Genomic DNA, 20,006 nt, shown 5'->3' with positions numbered 1-20,006 from the left:
TTAGGTTAAAATGACAAAAATATGATTGGACCGTAAAGGAAAGCAGCTTTGTTAAGCTGAGTGTTGGCAGCTTTGTATTGTCCCACCCCTCGGAGACATGCCGTACAGGCTCAGGTTGATTTGACCTCAGCCACATTGTTGACTCTTTCAAGGTAATGGGAAGCATCTTATTGTGTTGTCTGAGGTACGGTGATTACTGCTTTCCCTAGGAAAGTTTCTCCAGGATCAAAGACTCTCTCATGCATTAATAAAGGGTGTTTTGTGAGAGTCTTATTAGCTGTAATGTGCCTGTCGGGTAATTCATGTCTGATGGCAGCAAGCGTCAGTTGTAGGCGGAAGAATGAAAGAGTGCAGACAGTGTTGTATTTCAATATTGCTGCCTTTTATGGGCACAGAGGCTAAATTTATATTGATCTGAATTTGATAATGATTCTATTAGCTCTATTAAATTTGTATATATTCAAGGGCTCAGTTACACACTAAAACAGAAAAAAGAGCCAAAGAAAACAAATTAGTGTGTAAGGGTGGATTGTGTTGCATGTAATATAAGAGGGGGCCGTTGGGGGGGATCATCAGGAACTGTCAGTGAAGTTAGAAAGGAGAGAGCAAGAGGCCTTGTTTGTACATGTGTGTGTTAATATCTCCATCTAAATTGCTTCTAGCAGATAGTAATTAATGCAGATATAATCGATTCGTCATACTGTGTGAAAGCATGTGCGTGTGCAGCGGGGCTGCAAATATTTGGAAATGTCGAATTATATTTTACAAAAGAAATCAATTGTATTCTTAATGTTAATGTGTTATCTGCTCTGTCTTTTTTTTAAGTGTCAAAGGTTAACACACTAACCTGCACACAGAGTGACACTGTCCCTGCTCTAACACAGAGGCTGGTCAGTTACAGATGCCACTGGGTTACTTGTTATTAACACACTGACCAATTATTGGCACCTCACTGACACTGGTCAGCAAGTCTGCCAATACCTGTCTTCTACTATCATGGCCAGACAGAGGTCATTATCAGAGATCTGGGCCACAATGGGGACCTTGGGGACTCCACTGCTCACTGGCTCAACAGGCCTACAGCCAAGACAGGTCAGGTCAAAAATGCAAACCCCCACGCTCCCACCCCATCCTCTCTCTGTTTCTGTCTCATCATCTTGTTTTTCCTCTGAACACGTGCTGCAGCTTCTATGAAAGAGTTTACTGGCACACCTTGATATTTTCTTAGTTTCTGGGGATGTTTTCTATCAGTAGATTTACAGCCATGTAGGTTATCTGCAGTGAGCGCCTCCGAGCTCTGCCTGTGGCCCCTGCAGTTACAGTTGATATGGAGGAATCACAACTCAGTGTCAGTGTTTTCATTTCAGTTGGCAGCATGAGGCTGATAAATCTTTGGGAAAACACTCATTTAGACAGTATGCATATGGATTCATCCCTCGAAAGTAATGGGTATTGTATACTTAGGGGAATTAACATAAGACATTTTACACAGTCTAAGAAAAATATAATTCATGCATAATTGATTGGCGGCATGATTGCCTGAGTTTACTGTCATTTTTCTGTGGTGAGACAAAGTCTTTCCTCGGGCTGTTTAGCCTAATGGACTTTGGGGATATTTAATTTAGGGCTGTCCAGGAGCAGAAATGGAGCTCCAGAACTCTCACTCTCTTTTATATAACATGTATAGCTCCCACCACTCAAATGACTCTCATTTAGCATGCAAACCCATGGTCAGAGCCGGTCTAATTGCCTGTCATTTTGATAAACTCTATCAACTTATTTAAATGTGTTGTGCCTCACATCCTAGTTTGAGGTGCAGGTGAGAGGAGTGGTACTTTTGGTAACCTTTCATATTGTATGTGATGTGGTAAATAGATGGAATATTTGGTTATATGTGTGTTTGATCACATGGTTTTGGTCTCACAATGTCTAACATAAATGTTTTTTTTTGCCGACATGGTTTATGGAATGCAGATACAGACGTAAAGAGCATAGTGTTGTATTAGGAAATATATTGTACATACAAAAATTTATGTTTTTTGTTTTTTTTCAGTACAAGATGAAAATATATTTTAGGAAATAATGATTGAAAAACAAATGTCTGCTTACTTATGTACAGCTGTGAGCTGTGAGAATAACACGCAGAGTTTAGTCTTACAATGCAAAAATGATTATGAACATGTTTCTTTACTTTTATAATTTCAGTAGTTTTTACCAACTGAACAGACTGCATATCCTGTAGTATTCTGTTAGTAAGGTGATTCTTTTTCGGCAGTGAAACGTTTGTATTTTGTGTGGTCTGAATATGTTGGACGGATTGTTTGAGTAATTCATACTTTTTCTGTACTGGATAAACTCAAGTATTGGTTGGGAAGCCGTCTGTCATAAAGAGGGGTGGGATTAGAACGTTGGGCAGTGGCGACAATAGTCTTGAAAGGTTTTTCCTCAGTTATTCATAGTGAGCAGTTGAGCAGTCCAACATGGTGCTGACTGAAGAATGAAAAAATGAAACTTGCGAAGGATTGAAACCTTGAGCGTTTTCAGACCTAAGCACTTCCCAAGCAGCACGTCGGTCGAAATTGTACAGCAGGCCTTATGATGGTTCAGAATGGGACCGGCTAATAGCCATGTTCGGCAGCTGGCCCTTTCACAGCAGGGTGGACAGGGCGAACAGAACATGAGTGAGCCCCTGGTTGCCGCTTCATTATCTCTCTGTAACCATCCACATCAGCACACACCTCCGCTCCAGCCTGCTGGGCCTGCCACTGCACCGGCCACTCGCCCGAGACGAAAGGCAATGAACTCCAAAACATGCCGTTCATCTTCCAGATGGAGTGATTTACTGATTTAGCATGGGCTCTGTCCCCCAAGAACCACTGCACCCACACACCAGCATTCCCCACTTTGCTGAATAAACATTTATATTCTTTAACTTGATGTTCTGATATTATGAAAATAGAAATCAAGCAGTCAAAATACATTTGGAACATTCTGTGCATAACTGACCGATGGAGAAAATAGAGAAAAATGACACTGGGAGAGTAAGCGAGGAAAAATGAATATATCTGACTGGACTGCGGTGCTCTGAGGGGATTTAAAATTGTACTGGGAAGGGATGGGAGTGGGGGTTGCTCCTCTTCCTGCTGAGCTGTACCAAAGAGGGGAAGGGGCACAGTTATTTTTATTTCCTTTTTTTTTTTCTACTACCTTTCATGAAGGAGAGTTTTGTAGAAGCTGAATTCACTTTCCTAATTTTCTCATCACTCAGAGGCAGCCACCTGTCTCTTCCCAAGATCCCCTTCCTTTGTCTCTTAAATAATAAGCCTACATCCGCATACGAAATGGGGTAAGGAAAATGACCAGGGAGGGAAAATAGAAGGGAGACAAGAGATGAAAAAGGGGGGAGAGAAAAAGAAGAAAAAAAAAACATCACCCGCAATAGAAGACAGGGGGGGTGGGGGTACTAAAAGATGAGAGAGGTGACCTTTTTCTCCCTGGCTTGCGTCTGGCCATCAGTAAGCAGCCATGTTTGATAGGGAAGCCATTTTCTTGCCCCGCTCATTACTGTGTTTTATATTCAGCTGTGTTGGGAGGTGCTGGTCACTGTTCAACCCTGCAGTCATATCAGGCATCAGATGAAGGGTGTGTATTGTGTTTGTCTGTTTGTGTATGTTGTGTGTGTGTGTGTGTGTGTGTGTGTGTGTGTGTGTGTGTGTGTGTGTGTGTGTGTGTGTGTGTGTGTGTGTGTGTGTGTGTGTGTGTGTGTGTGTGTGTGTGTGTGTGTGTGTGTGTGTGTGTAAGGTTTGAGGGAGGGGCTGTGAGCCAGGGGCACTCAGGATTAGACAGAAAGACCCCTGGGTTGGAGGCCAGAGCTCAAGTTCATCACTGCAGACAATGGAAAGCTCTTCAGAAAGCAATTGGGCTCTCAGTGATATTGGCCTCTGTGGCGTAGGCTACACTGCAGAACTCTCCTCTCATCCAGCGCCATCACAGCTGCACCTTTGCTCTCGCCTGTCCTCTCCCAGTCCAGTCCAGTTGTGCTCATGTAACTACGTTTAATTATAGCCCACTATAAGCATGACCAACTGGCACGACGACCATGTCCATTGTGTTTATTTGTGCTGTTTGTGTGTGTGTGTGTGTTTGTGTGTGCGAAAGACAGAGGCACTGTTTTTCTGGGCATGCGCACAGGGTCAGACGGTGCTCTGAGTACAATACACAGCGACAGTGCAACCACCCTCCTCAAAACACACACACACGCGCACACACACCACCATTCCTCCTCCCTCCTGTCCTTCTCCCAGCCCAACCTCCTCCCTCTTTACACCCCTTCACTAGGACATCTGCTCCCCCAGCGTAGCTGCCATTGTGATGCTCCACACTAACAGGGGTTTTAGCCACTGGTGGTGTGAAATTAAACAGCCACCTCGTCCCTTGATGATAAGTGGCGTCCTGTCTTCATGCTGCGGCTATCTCCTGTCACACAGCACAAGGTCACGCTTTCAAGGGTGATCATGGGAATTAAAGTTCACTATTGTAAAAAAAAAAAAAAAAAAAAAAAATGACGAAGGAACATGAAGGAGAGATAGTTTCAACTATAATGTTTGGGCCTATTTTGATTTTTATTTTGTGCTATTTTTTCTGTTGTTGACTGAACCTCTGATACTGTATTGACCATGAATTTTACACTGCATCACCTCTGCCATGCTGCACCCACGTCCCTTTTTGTGCCCTGTGTTCATGAAAGTGAACACAGGTGTCTCCTAGTGGAAATATAATATTCAGTGAGTTTGATACACAGGCGAATATTCAGTACATGATAATTACATGTTATTCAAAGAGCCACAGTCAGAGAGGTGCACTTCAAAAAAAGAAAGAACCACAGAAGTAATGAAAAGGCTCTTTTTTTTCGAGGGCAAATTATCTTTTTGAAATTAATAGTTAATATTTTAGTATTGTTATATATTTTTAATTCACCCTTTGCATTTTTGCAAATATAATGTATCCTTCCACATTCATTTCACTGCACAGCCTTGATGAGTACTTCAAATGTGAATTAAAGCACTCCATTTTAAGAGGAAAATGAGTAATAATTCAAAGATATTAATAATACATAATAATGCTCTTCAGGAAAATTGAAAGTTGAAAAACAGTGGAGAAGAGAGAAGGAAACATTAGCTCTTGGATTGTTTAGTGGTGTTTTATGGTTACAAGTCAGGAATACGATGTACACAGAGTGGCTGCCAGAACACATATCATTGGTCAGATGGGATGGTAAGGTGAAGGAGGGCACATGACAGTTGTGTGAAGAAGGCTAAATTAACGGTCACTGAGTTAGACCACTCATTAATATGAATCGTCTTGTTTATTTTTCAAGTTCCAATCTCTTGAGACTAGTAACACAGTTGGGCTGGCAGAGCACAGCAGTGCTGCAGAGAGACAGTGTGTGTCAGTGGAGGGGTCGGTGGTGGTGAAGGAAGTGGGGGGAGTTAGAGGTGACTCTTTATCACTTTCTTTTCCTGTCTCATAAGATATCACTTTCTTCTCCATTCACTTACTCTCTCTCAATTTAAGATGGTTAAGCAAAGGAAATGAAATTCCTTTTTTCTTACCAAGGCTTTTAAAAATAATATTAGAAATTCTCATGATTATGATAGTATTAAAATGATTGAGATGGACTGTTAACGCCAGTGGAGTAATTTTCCAGTTCTGCTTAAGCCCTAATGGCGGTGATAGAATGGCCTGGCTCTGCCATGGGCCACATCATTTCCTTTCACAGGTACAGTAGATGGGCACCCTGTGGCTGAGGACCAAGCTTTTAACAGGCTATACTTGGGTCAGACAGCTGGAGACCAAATTAGACTTCTGTATTATAAAGTGTAGCATAGTGAGCATCATATAAATATAGTCATGGATTACATTAACTTTTAACTTAAACTTAAATTGATTAACTATGTATTCATTAGTTGTTAAATGTGTCTTTGTTTGATGCTTCATGGGGGATTTTAAATCTGTTCGAGTGTAGTTTGAATGTGGTGTGGAGAAAATGACAGAGGCTACTGGCCTTCATACTGAATGATTTTGCTAGATGTTTCTGTTGTGTTGGTCTGTTTCTCCTGCTGCAGGAGCGAAGGGAGGCTGATAGTGCTGAGTCTTGGGGGTCCACTCGGCAGTCATGATTCCTGCCTGGCTGGTTGCCCCCATGGGTGCACATTGCTGCAGCCTGTTGACCAGCTTGCAACTCCAGCTTACACAGTCATTTCCAGGCCCCCTCCCCTTTCTCTGTCAGAGTTCAGGTCCCACAGTAACCCACCTATGGCAGTTCACATTTAGTCTTTATATAGGCTCTGAAAAGAACTGTAAACACAGTCATTGCCCTGGGAATAATTATTAAACTTATTTTATATCATAGCAGCCACTGTAATCAAAATACAGGAACAGATGAAAGCCTTGTATCTTGTTTATTAGTTAGTTTAGAGTTATAATTTCTGTCTGGAAAACATAGATAAAGGGGATGTAACGAGTCAAGGACATTTTGGAAGTCGTGTTTTTGACAAACACAGACTTACACTTCATTTAAGTGCATAAAGCCCACTTTTTAATTTTTCATACTCTGCACTCATCCTGCACAAAAAACTGAGATACAGTTTCAAGTTTTTATTTGTTTTATACATTTATTAAGTCTCTCTTCTGAGTGAAACTGAAGTAACTCACCAAAAGGGCAGAGGTTGCATCAGCAATGTGTTTTTATCTACTTGAATATTTATAAATGGTTGGTAAAATAGAAAAGGGAGATGTTGTCTCTATTTAATATTTGGAAATTTCAATAAAACAGTTTTCATTGAGTGTCAGCAGGTTGTTTCAAACTGATCAGCCTACTATATTGGCTAAAACTTGGTTAATTCAGATGATTAATCATACACTAATTAATCATGTAAATAAATAAATAAATAAATACAATCTTGTGTTATAGAAAAAACTGTGATGTTATATAAAAAGTGCATTTTAGTTATTACATAGAAATAATATAATATTTACAAAAATGTCTTAATTAAGGGGATAGAGTAACGGATTAGATGTTACAGAATTACTATCTGAGTATTCGATTACAAAAATTTAAATTATATCTTATTAACTAACAAAATGACAGTTAAATTAAATCTTCGTTACTTTTTAAATTACTGAGACTGAATGAATGTAGCATTTTAGTTGTGAATTTGTAATTGGGCCATTTTACCCATCTTGCGAAAGTTTGTAGGTAATAAACACTGTTTAAGTACTAGAGCTATAAATGATATGAATTTTGTATGAATTCAATTCTTTGAAATTCATACTTGAAAACATTAATAACATTTTTTGGGTATGTTTTGAACATTGGGGAATAATGTTTATACAAATAAGCTCTTGTGCTTTCTTATACTTTTATGATTGTGAACCTCACTCTATCAGTTTATCACTTTCTTTTTTTTTTCCTCTGTTGCGGACACACACGCACGCGCGCACACACACACCCACACACACACACACACACACACACACACACACACACACACACACACACACACACAGACACACACAAACACACACACACACACACACACACACACACACACACACAGTGCAATAAATTGAAGTCATTTTGATGAAAAACTGAGTGGCAGTGTGATTTGGGACAGCTTGGAGAAGCCAGCAGTGATGTCATTAAGCAGCACCCTGGATGATAAGGCAATCCCTGTCATTGAATAAATAAATAAATTAAAATCGTATCTTATGTATTCTTTTCACCTCCCTTCAGACCCCCGCTATCCCAAATCCTGACCCCTCATCCCTACCCCCCACCGTCACCTCCGCCTCCCCCAAAACACACACATCACAAATACACCCCTTCGCTACTGATGCAGTCACCATCGCTGCTCTCTTCCCCCCCCCCGCATGTCCACCGGCATATCAGAAAAAAAAAAAAAATGAATGCAGCTTTGCAATAAATAATGCATTTTACTAATACGCATTCAGGTGGAGTCAGTCTTTGGCCCCATCTCATGCAAGAGAAATATAGAATCCAAGAAGGGAAGGCTTTCCTCCTGAACTGAGAGCAGTGACGGCTCGATAATAGGCTAAAACAACGAGCATGAGAGCGAAAGAGTGAGAGAGAGACTAAGAGAGTGAGACAGAGAATGAGAGAGAGGGAACAGAGGAAGAAGAGGGGGGGCAAGAGAGAGGGAGAGAGTGGCAAGCATATTATAACTCATCCATGTGGATCACCCTAGTAGATTGGGAGCAATCCCTTGTTGAAATTGTCTTCTAAACACTTAGAGAGAAGGAGACAGAACGGAGCAGCCAGCCCATCTCAGTGTGCCTGTGTGTGTATTCTCACACTGCCTGCTATCCCAGCCAAGGTAGAGAGACTTCTGACAGACTGCTTGCATGTGTGTGTATTTCACTTGGCTCGCATGCATGCGTGCGCGTGTGTGTGTGTGTGCATGCATGTGTCTGTGCAGTTGCCTATCTTGCGAGCCAGCCAGCTAGTGAGTGTGTGCACGTGTGTTTGAGCGAGAGGGAGAGAGAGAGAGAAGATATGTGCGTGTGTGTGTAAGGAAGAGGGGGTATTATGCACCCTGGATGTTGCCTCGTGCTTTAAACAGCTGCCTACAAGCCCAGGTAGTGCGCGCCGGCTTCTAAATAAGCAGCACATTCACCGTCCCCTTCAGGACAGGAGGCTAGGCTGCAGAGTGTGAAATCAGACTAATACAGTGGCGTAGGGCTGAGCAGGAGCAGGAAGCAGCTCCTGAATGACTTACTTAGACTAGAGGTTTAGAGGACAAGAACCAGCAGAAGAAAAAGAGGGGATTGGACGTCAGACAGAAAGGGGAGAAAAAAAGACAGTAAGGTCAGTAAATCCTTTTTTAATTTCTGCTCTGTGGATTCTTTCTGTCAGTCTTCAGTACTTTGAGTACAGTTAGTGTGAAGCTCGGGCTGAGGCTGAGGCTGTGACTGTTGTGTTTTGCTGGAGAAAGTATTGATTCTTTGCAAGTTTGTGGGAAGTGTGCTCTTTTTGATCCTGCAAGGTGAGAGCAGATGGAAACACTGGATGTGGGGGGGCTGGCTTAGAGCGGCCCAACTCTTTACTTTGTGTGTGTGTGTGTGTGTGTGTGTCTGTGTGTCTGTGTGTATATGTGTGTGTATGTGTGCACATGTGCCAGAGTATATAGTGTTCTTGTGTTTACATAACTTGATGCATAGGTGTAAAGATTTTATATGCAGGTCATTATGTACAGCCTATGTGTAAAAAGCACATGTTTTATTTTTGGAATTTTGGAATTCGTACTGTAACAGGTGAATATGTGTGTGCATGTGCGCACGTGCATGAGCGTATGTGTGTGCTGAGATGCTGTGTATTAGAAAAGGGGCTGACTGTGACTCTGCATTTAGGGCAGGGGGAGAGTCACCGCCTAGTAGCACTGAAGTGGACCAGATAACAGGACTGGGAATGCCATGGATTGTGCCGGAACAAAATAGAAAGAAAATCACTTTTTTATTTTTAGTTTGTGTGGACAGCGTGAAGAGGCAACGCCATAGACAGACAGACAGTGAATGCTACAAACGCACCTAACAGTCACTGTGTCATTTTGGTGACACAGTGCCCAATGAGAGGGTCAGTGCATACAGGTACAAAAAGAACATGTGACCATATTGCACACACACAAGATGGTGTCCACTGTTTCAGAAAGTTGTGTTTAAAATGATGGTACACTTTTGGATATTTTCTCAAATATTATACAAACATTTAATGGTGAAAGAGTTTCATTAATAACTAAAATAAAGTTCTGAGATTTTTAAGATTTGTACATTTGGTTCATGAATGTGTAATATAAAACTTTCTGTATGGAAAAAAGAGATTAGCTAAAAAAACAAAACAAAAAACCCCCCCCAAAAAATCCAAAAGAAGATTTTGAGCAGGTGTGAAATACAGTGTCTAGGTATGGGTAGGTGCCAGCATTTAGATGTGTTTAGCCACACGCAAGCACAGGAAAAGTGGAAAAGCCAGGACTACCAAATTGTCAGCAATACTAAAGACATCAACACAAAAATTTCAGCCATCCATCACAGCTGTCGGCCTGTTTCTGTGGCGACAGTGATTTATTCTAGGGCTGAAATCCATTTGGACTCTCTTTCTCTTTCTCTCTCTCTCTCTCTCTCTCTCTCTCTCTCTCTCTCTCTCTCTCTCTCTCTCTCTCTCTCTCTCTCTCTCTCTCTCTCTCTCTGTCCCTCTTTCTCTCTCTAACTCACTCACTTACTCACTTACTCAGTGACACTCACTAAGACACACATAAACCCAAATATACCATGCACAGCAACTCTCCCAGTGTTAATAAGTGTTGATTTTTTTCAGTTGCAATTACTTGGAGTTGACAAGTGTTGATTGGAGAATTATCTGTCCTCTCACAGAGCTGACATGGCTCTGGGGCAGGTGTTCAAAATATCAAATAAAAATATTACTCTGCTGAGGGTGGACTTTAACACTGTTTACTTTTGCAATTTCAGAGTAATATTAACCCTGATAGTTTGGCAGTGTGTGAGTACAAATAATCAGAAGAATCACTGTGTTTACTAACAGCTATTTAAAGCACCAATTTGGGATTTTTATGTGGGCATATTCATAACAAATACACATTTAGTCTACTGTCATTGATATAAATAGGATGAAAAAAAAACATGACAAACACCTCTCAATATAACACAATACTATTCAACAGCACCACAGACTGCAGCCTTCAAAATGACTATAAAGTTAAATAAACTCTCCAAAACTGTTCAAACTAACGCTGAACATTTTAACCTTCTAAAAGGAAAGATTTATTGTGGGGGCTGATGTATCAGACTGCATCAAATTTAGCTAGGTGTACCTAATAAACTGATAATGAAATGTATATAGGTAAATGAAGTGTATAACTTTTTTACAGATAAAAAGAACCAGATTTGTCTTGTTTCCATATCTCAACAAGTATCATAATATTTGCAACATATTGTGGCAAAAACTAGCTCTGAAGCCCTCTGCTTCATGAGATCTTCCTGTCAAATTGAGAATAAAAGATGTCAAAATAAAGGAGTCTTCACTACCATATTCTCCTCCTTGTAGTCAAACAACCGGTATAATTAAAGTCAAAATATCATACAATTTTTAATAACTATCAGTAGCTGTCTTTTTATCCTCTGCAATACAGTAAACAATATGCATAAATGGAGACTGGTATCCAGTGATGATCCAGATTCTAAGCTCTATAAATCCTAAACAGGAAGTAGTAGGTATTCTTACAAGCATACAAGACTATTTTTGACACACGTATTAGTCATACAGTGTTTTAGCTACTGTTGTGCTCATGACACAAGCAGACGAAAGGTAGAAACATGAATGAAATCTGATATGTATGTAGACTGAACTGACAGTGTGTGTGCGTCCACATGCAGAGTGTGTTTGTGGGTGAGGATGAGGAGCAAAACAAATGCCTGCTGCAGTGCTGGTTTGCTCCCCTCCTTCATCCCACTCTTATTTAATTTCCTCTCTTTTCTCACAGCTTTTCTGGCATTTTTTTTTTCTTCATATGTCAGATGATAACTCAGGCCCTACACTGTGCAGGAAGATTTATCAGTCAACACACTGTCCCCCATCTGCCAACAAGCACACCCAGTGCCCTAAGCCCATGTTCTTGCCCTAAGCCTTGGCCCAAGCCCAAAGACTGCACCCCAGAATTGGTGTTTGTGTGTGTGTGTGTGTGTGTGTGTGTGTGTGTGTGTGTGTGTGTGTGTGTGTGTGTGTGTGTGTGTGTGTGTGTGTGTGTATATACGCTTGAACTTGCATGCAGTCACGTGACTTTGTGCTGGCGGTGCTGTCCTATTGGCTGATGGGTATTTGTGCCACTGCTAAAACATGATGATGCTACTTTTGTAGATGCATGGTCAAGAGCTGTCAGCTCTTAATACAGTGTGTTTGTCTGTCTGCACAGCTATCTTAGATGTTGATCTGAGGTGGCTTGTGTGTATCTGGAGTCGAATGGAGAAGAGAAGGCTTTGTTGTGTGCTCTGCTCTGGTCTGGCCTGTGTACGTCTGGAGGGGCGAGGCTAACACTGAAGCTGAGGTTGGCCAGGGAGGTCACTCAGGCTCCGTGAGGGCCAACACTCTTGCTGGAATGCTTCACATAATGAGGCGTTCATCTAACTGGTTGATTAAAATGTATATCCTGTATGTTGAACCTGATACATCATCGGTATGTGAAATCCATTTTACTCTCTATTTTTTGCAAATCACTGAAAAGAAGTTGAGATCATAATCAATCAAGCGGAATGGCATGACACTGATCATTTAAGGGTTATATTTGTATGAGTACATCTATTATTTCAGTCATGTCTGAGGCCTCTGTGACTCAAGCTGTCGGTGCTTCTGCATAGTGTTTTAACTCCGGCTAAGGTCTGGGCCTTGCCATGATAACATGCCAAATGTTGCTCTGCTCCTAAAATCCTGGATTAATGCCTGCTTTAAGAGCTTAACATGGTCAGCCATTCAAACATGCACTGGATTGACTGGGCTACCTTGGTTGCCTGTTATCTCCTCTGGAGTTTTATAAGCACACTAGCCAGTGGGGGAGAATTTTTAGCACCATCACTGCTTGTGTTTCTGCACAGGTCAGGAAACACTACTGACCCAGGTAAAACCTTTGCTTATTGTTAACAAGTACTGACATGGTAATATCATGAAATATCTTTTGCTTAAATTAATATCTTCATAATAAAATTACATTATTCATCTTAAAAACTTTGATCAAACATAATGTATACTGTAATTTTATGTAATACCAAAAATATATTTGTCTTTTTTCCGTTCCATTATCATTTAATCTCATTTTCATTTAAATGCATGAATATTTAAAGTTAATAGAGTCAATTACAAGTGTGAGCTAAAACTACAGTCATCTTTTACGCTAACTTTTTAGGTTGAATTGATTTATCGTGTTTGTAATATAATGTTTAATATTCTGAGGATTTTTAAGTTCATTAAAACAAAACTAAATTGATTTCCTTTAGTTGGCATGAACTAAATAATCTTATATTCTAATATTTACATTACTCCATATATTTACACATACAAATGCTTTGCATAGAAGTGTGTCACACATGCAAGCAGTTTCCCTTTTCTTTTGTGTGCAGCTAGTGTATAGTCCTATACAATAGAGCAATACAAGATATTTGAGATGAGTTATTAAATTCAGTAATTTGGTTGTGAGGCTTTTGTTAGCATGTGAATGCTGGCATGGTTGCAAGTGTCTTTGCTTTATTCCTTCAATGATACAAACTGCTCTATTGGCTGTTCACAAAGAGTGGCATCCGCTCTCCTCCTATAAGATGTCCACCTGACTGCTGTCAGTGTTGTAGAGCAGCTTTGGATGCTGTCGCAAGTATTTACTGACAGTGTTTACTGCCACGGGAAAGAGCGACATCTAAAACTTGTCACCACTGCTTTGGACATAATTTCTCCGTCTGATATTCTGATGTTTTCCAACTAAAACAGATGCATTTGTCAGTCTGATTAATGCTACAAACGTTAATACTTTGATGGTCAAATTTCCTGAGACATGTGCAGTGTCTAATGGGAATTGTGAAAAATTGCACAGCCTCCAGAAGTTTTGAAATCACATCAAGCAGATAGAGAAGCTGATGCCTCCAAGGGTTTAGTTTAATTACATTAATGTCCCTGATTTCTGAAATTCCCCTTGACAGCTTTGTTGCCTCATTTGCTGTTGTTTCCATGTTTGTTTGCATGTTAGGCTCAAGGTTCTTTTGCCTTAAATCTCTAATAACCATTGGATAAAAATACAATGTAATCATGTTGGCCAGCCTTGCACAATGTCTGGAGTAAAATACGTATGGTCATTCCACATCTTATGACAGCTTATTATTGCAGTCATGTGCACAATCACTTTATGCTTTTCTCATGTGTGAGTAACTTTTGCACCCTCTTCTGTAAGCCTGACCAAAAATTGTGCTTTTCAGCCACGCTGTTTAATCCAGTGTGTCACCCATGTCTACAGCAGGAAATCTAATTGTTTTATTATGATGCCTTCTCAAGGATAAGAATAAGAGCATTGACAGTTTACTGACAAAGCCTTATCCTGCATTGGCCTTCACAAGCAAAATAGTTTTGTATTTGTACAGTATTTTATATTCATTTGTTCTTGATTTATTACACATAATGTAATTTTTAATAGTGCTATTGTGCATAAATCTAATTTGGTTACATAAGGAAAAACAGTTAAAACAATATGATGTACAGTGAGCAGGGTGGTTTGTTGTGTTGTTTAGTTTTACAAACTGAGCTTCAGAATTTTTCAGGGCAGAATTTCTCATTATGATGTACGGGCACAGAGAAGACCGTGGCAACGCCGTGTGTTTCACAGTGTGCTGTGTGTAAGAGTAATGATGGTGGGGTTTGGTGCTATGTTGATTCCATCTTGGCTGTTCTGCAATAATTCAGGAGAGGAGGAGGGGCGGGGTGGTGGGGAGGCACCATTTTACTCCTCCAATCCCCCTTCGCCACCATTGGAATATAATCCGCTGTCTCCTGACCTTCAAATCATGCAGCGCTGCAGTCATTTCAATTGGCCCGGCCGCCATTAGCGTGAAATGTCCTCTAGCCACTCTCCTTCTGCACATGGAAGATTTCCTTTCTCCCAGCATGGTTTCCCTCTTCTACTTTGCTCCTTCCCTCCATCTCGCATTCTCTCCACCATGCCCCCTGAAGCCTGGCTGCGATAGAGGGTGGGAACCTCTTGCACTAAGGAAATGAGCCACCACAGGAGATGCTGTTGGTCAAAAGACAGAATGAAAAACACTCACTCCATTAGACTCTGATATGTTTGTGTTGCACTATGTTCCTTTTATAAAAAATGTTTTAATATATATTCTGCACAATAGATACTTGGTTTTACAGCGACTCTCATTTTAAAATGCTTAATTGCATATGTGACTTTTACAGATGAACATGTTTTCATTCAAGCAGGACGGTAACAGTAAAATATACTTTAAATATAGGGTATTTTGCGCAGAGAGTTAATTACAGTTGGTAAATTGTTTGTGGGATTTTGATGATAAAGATCATTTTTAATAGCAATTAATAAAAGGACAAAAACAGTCATTCCCTTACATGCAGTTTATCTCTTATTTTGAGCTTAGACACAGTAAATGCAGCTTTACAGTGTTATGGACTGTCACTTTGTGGCCACAGAGTTCGTTGGAGCATGCCCCGGGTAGTTCCCTTGGCCAAGTGCATCACATGTAGGGAGCAGCCAGTACCCTCCTTATCATACTGAATACAGGGAAGAAGATATACTGACAGGGGCATAAAAATCACATGCCAAAGCTCAGCATGTGTTATGTTGCTAGTAGATAGATAGATCAATTATTGAAAGAGGACATATTTGATATGATCTGAATATTAAAAATATATCAGAGGGCAAACAACATTCATGGCTGTCTTCAGATCTGTGCTGAGAGATGTGTGTCAAATCTCCAGAGAGATGCGTTATTCAGAAGGGTCAAGGGTTTCTCTGAATGTTTGATAAGATGCAAGAATATTTTTTTATTTTATTTTTGTTGTTCATTTATAAAAAGTAGTGTAGGAATGTCAGCAGTACCTTTCAAAATTATGTTTATTATCAGCATGCTTCATAAATTATTATTCCTCCATATTCATAACTACAGATAAATATCCTATGACCTAGAATTCATCTCATGATAAAACACCATTACACAAACACATATATCTCAACATTTTCATATTTTTCCTGTTTCCAAAAGATGTTGTTTTCTTGGTTGTGCTCTGAACAAATTTGGCTCACCCCGTCACTACTTATTATGTTTCTGGGACAATGACAATTGGAAATGTGTTCTTCTATATATGTATACTGACTGCGTGACTGTGTGCCAGCTTTGGGAAAACGCTGACCCAGGTGCAGTGGGTGAAATGGTGAGATTTGTTTACATATATAGCTGTTGTGTCCCCTGGTCTTACACAAGTCCTCATCTGAAACCTTCCCTGAAGTCTAGTTCTCCCTACTGGTTGTTATTACATACAGTGTTTGTGTTTATGATTAATGACCCCACCAGGGTATATCCATAATGCTATGACCTCAAGGTAAAATTGAAATGCATACACTGGATGTTGAGCATTCTTATATTATTGCCCAATATACTTAGCAGCCATTACATTTGTTGGCAATGGTGAAAATAAAACAGAGGGCTATGAGGTTTCAAATCAACACGGCCACTCTAAGAAATGGACTTATTGGAATTGCATTAAGTTGATTAGACTGAGAAATGAATACTATTTACAATGGAGCAGTGTTAAACAGTCTTGTTTTTCCCTGCTATAGGAGTGCATTGACAGTCGGTCAGCATCAATTAAATCTGCTGATCTGTATATCCTGAGAGGCTGGACTTGTTGTCTTCTAATAAAGCCAGTCTGTGGCAGCAGAATATTTCATTTCCTCTTGGAGATTGCCCTCAGTAATGCACAGTGCTTATCATAGTCCTGGAAAAGGACTGCAACAAGACAACGCTCTGATGCTTGATACCCAGATCAACCTGAGGCCAGTGCTCACAGCACTTCTAAGCAGCAGTTGGACCTGTTTAGTTGCAAAGGACCATGACCATTTAGACTCAGAGGACCTCTTATTTTTTAAATCAGGGTGACAGTTGGTGGTTTAAATGTTAAGGTGCACTGTACATTGTTGACCTATTAGTAATGTTGAAAATATTGTTTAAAGTTGTTTTTAAGTTGGTGTCATTTTTTTTTGGAAGAGAATACATTGTATTTTGGGAATATTATGAGTCGCTGTATGTGCCTCTTTGTGCGGATGAAAATGAAAAATGGGGTCTGGGGAGGACGGGGTTGTGAGGGGGCCAAGCTGTCCCTGGCCATTCATTCTCTCTGGCCCCCTGTCTAATTAATGGGCGACGTTCATACACGTTATTGCACCAGAGGGTCTGTCACTCATTAATCATGTGACCTTCTGTGGCACAGTTAATGACCTTGGAGGAGTAGATCAGCTGGAGATGGCTGAAGCTGTGGAATTAAATTGTTTCTGGAAGTGGTCATGGTCACATCAGGCACTTTAACAGCCACTCTGCTCAGGCCCTCTCCTGTTACACCTCAGCCTGTGTCTCACCCATAGGTCCTTTTGGGCTCAGCCACGGGGATGGGCAGGGGAATTTCAGACACTAGGACTCAGGATTAGGGTAGGCAGGGGATGGAACCAATGTTGAACTCAAATCACTCAGTTATGACTTTATTGGCTGATTTCCTGCATGACCACTGCCTGTCACTCTGGAAATCACTCATAAAAGACCCAACTTGTGCCAACTTTCTAAAAAAAAAAAAAAACTTTTCGTCAAAGTTCTGTGTTGCAACTCAATGTGCAATGAAGTTTCTCGTAGGACTTTTCATGCTTAACGAAACCCCAAAATTTAATGAAATTATTTTTCACAATAATTTTGATATTATTACATGTTAAATAACATTTCATATACCAGCTAGAAGAGCACCTTTTAAAATGTGTTGGTTTCACTGAGTTATGTTTATATATTCTGTTACATGTTACAGTATCACATCTAACTTTAGGTCAGAGCTGGAAAGGTAGACTGACACAAGATCAGTTTACAGCCATTGTGATTCTTGATCAATTATTTAAGTATTTAAGAATATATGCCATGCTAGATGGATGGGTGAAGAATTTAAGCAATTCTAAAACATACAGTAGATAGTATAAGCTGACAAAGTTTTTAATTGAGACTTGAAAGATGTTGCTCATGTGGGCTCCTTAATTTCCTCAGACAGGAAAGGATCCATTATGGAGAAAGCTCAGTCGGGATCTCGTTAGGATCTGGATGTTGGATCACACCTGAACCTGAACAGGAGTCTTTTTTTTTTTTTTTTCGTGATTCCGGCTGCAGCTGTCTATTAACTGTGGTACAAGTCACCATTTTGGTATAAATACTACAAATATGCAGTTGATTGAAGTCAAACCAACATATGATATTTTACGTTTATCCCTTCTTAGTTTGTCATCAGAGATAACACCTAGTTCACTGGAGTCCAGAACAATGACGATTACAGATATGATGTTGTCTGTCTTGCATGATGTTGTTTGGGTAAATGGAAAGATAAGTGTTGTCTGCATAGCAGTGAATGATGATGTTGTCTCTGAATTATAAACCTCAGCGAATATATTGATTGGGAAAAGTCAATGTGCTAAAGACAGAACCCTGGGGTACTCCACAGTTCATTGGAGCTCAAGATCACGTAGTAAAACTTAAACAGTGATTAGAGAGAATAGTTAACAAGAAATATCCACCTCATTATTATACTGTCCATCAGTTTTTCTACGTGACCACAATGTGACAATTATATGTCAAGTATGTTAGTGTGAAACCTTAAAATATGTGCTACAACTTTCATGTCATTTTACTTTTAATAATTCTTCAATTTGTCTGAGTTCAAAACATGATGATGCATTTTTTAAAAATCATATCATTATAAATATTCGGAGAAGTCTAAAATTATGAAATCTAAAAAAGGAAAGGCAAATTAGGGAGAATTAGGGAGAGATATTACTTTACTGCCTGATGGCTGAAACAAGTATAACAATTATAGCCACCATGTTTATCATTACCTATTTTGAGAAAAAAAAATGTGTCCAAAGTTTAAATGATGAACGCGTTATGGCTGCCACCTCTTTTTTACAATCGCAGTATTAAAATGTTAGCTTTCTTCCCAGTGACATTGAAATGGAGGGATTTTGTTTATCCCCGCCTTTGTTTATTTAACATTTTGCTCAGCGGGGGAGTTTCAGATAGATTGTTTTCAAGACAGTCCCTGCAGACAGCGAGCAAACACTCTACAGCTTCATCAAACAGAACAATCTTCAACTTTCCCCTTCTGCAGTGTGCAGGGAAATGTGACTGAGAGGAACATCATAATGGAATATGATTGAAAATGATCGTCATAATTTTTCTGTCTGAGTCTGTAACAATATGCGAGTACTGGTTTTTAGAGGATTTATTTAGAACTATGTGTAAGTGTACCCTAACACAGAAAAAAACACATTGATGGATGAAAACATTTCATTTTCATGTGGCAAACATTTGCAAGTTTTGTTATTAATGAATTCACTCGTGTGATGGATTCAAGATTTTTTTTTTTCCTGAAAGCGTCAACAGACATTTGGGCACATTGAATTCAACCTGAAATACAGAGAGGGAGCTAAAACAAATCTTTGTGAGCTGAAAAGTGAGTTCACCCCTGTATGAAATGAGTTCTGAATTGAGCTCATTCCACATTTGTGACTCGTCTTTGTGCAAATGTGAGCCAGGCAAGTTTTAATGGTAGCATGGGGGAATTTTTTATTTATTTATTTTTTCATTTAAAAATATATTTTTGACAAAGGAGTTGAAAATCCATTGTCAGAAATGGCATGTTTAATGTCAGCATACAGATGTCCAAAGCTTGATGGGGACAGGCATGGACCTTTGCAATTGTCCTAATTAAAACACACATAAAATCAAACATGTACACACAACCACACACACACACACACACACACACACATATATATAGACTCTGCCATTATCCTCTAACCCTCTCCTACCACCCTCTGTCTCTCTCATTGATGCCTTCCTTCTATCTCTCCTTCCACCATCTTTCTCCCTGTTGCAAGTGCAGTCTTGATTAATATTTTCCACTGTTCCGTAACCATGGCAATAAGGTCACTGCATATGATACTTAATTGAATCTTCCCAGTGCTTTTGTGTGCATCTCCTGTGTCCGGACAATAAAAATCTTCCACTGATGACTCCAACCCCCTTCCTTTACTCCACTCCCCTCCATCTTTCTTTTCATTTTGTGCCCCATGAATTTATTCATTTGTTTCCTCTGCTAGCTCTTTCTTGTACTCCCTTTC

This window comes from Seriola aureovittata, chromosome 1 (genome assembly GCF_021018895.1).
Source record: "Seriola aureovittata isolate HTS-2021-v1 ecotype China chromosome 1, ASM2101889v1, whole genome shotgun sequence".
NCBI lineage: Eukaryota > Metazoa > Chordata > Actinopteri > Carangiformes > Carangidae > Seriola > Seriola aureovittata.
Note: the sequence above shows the minus strand (reverse complement) of the source record.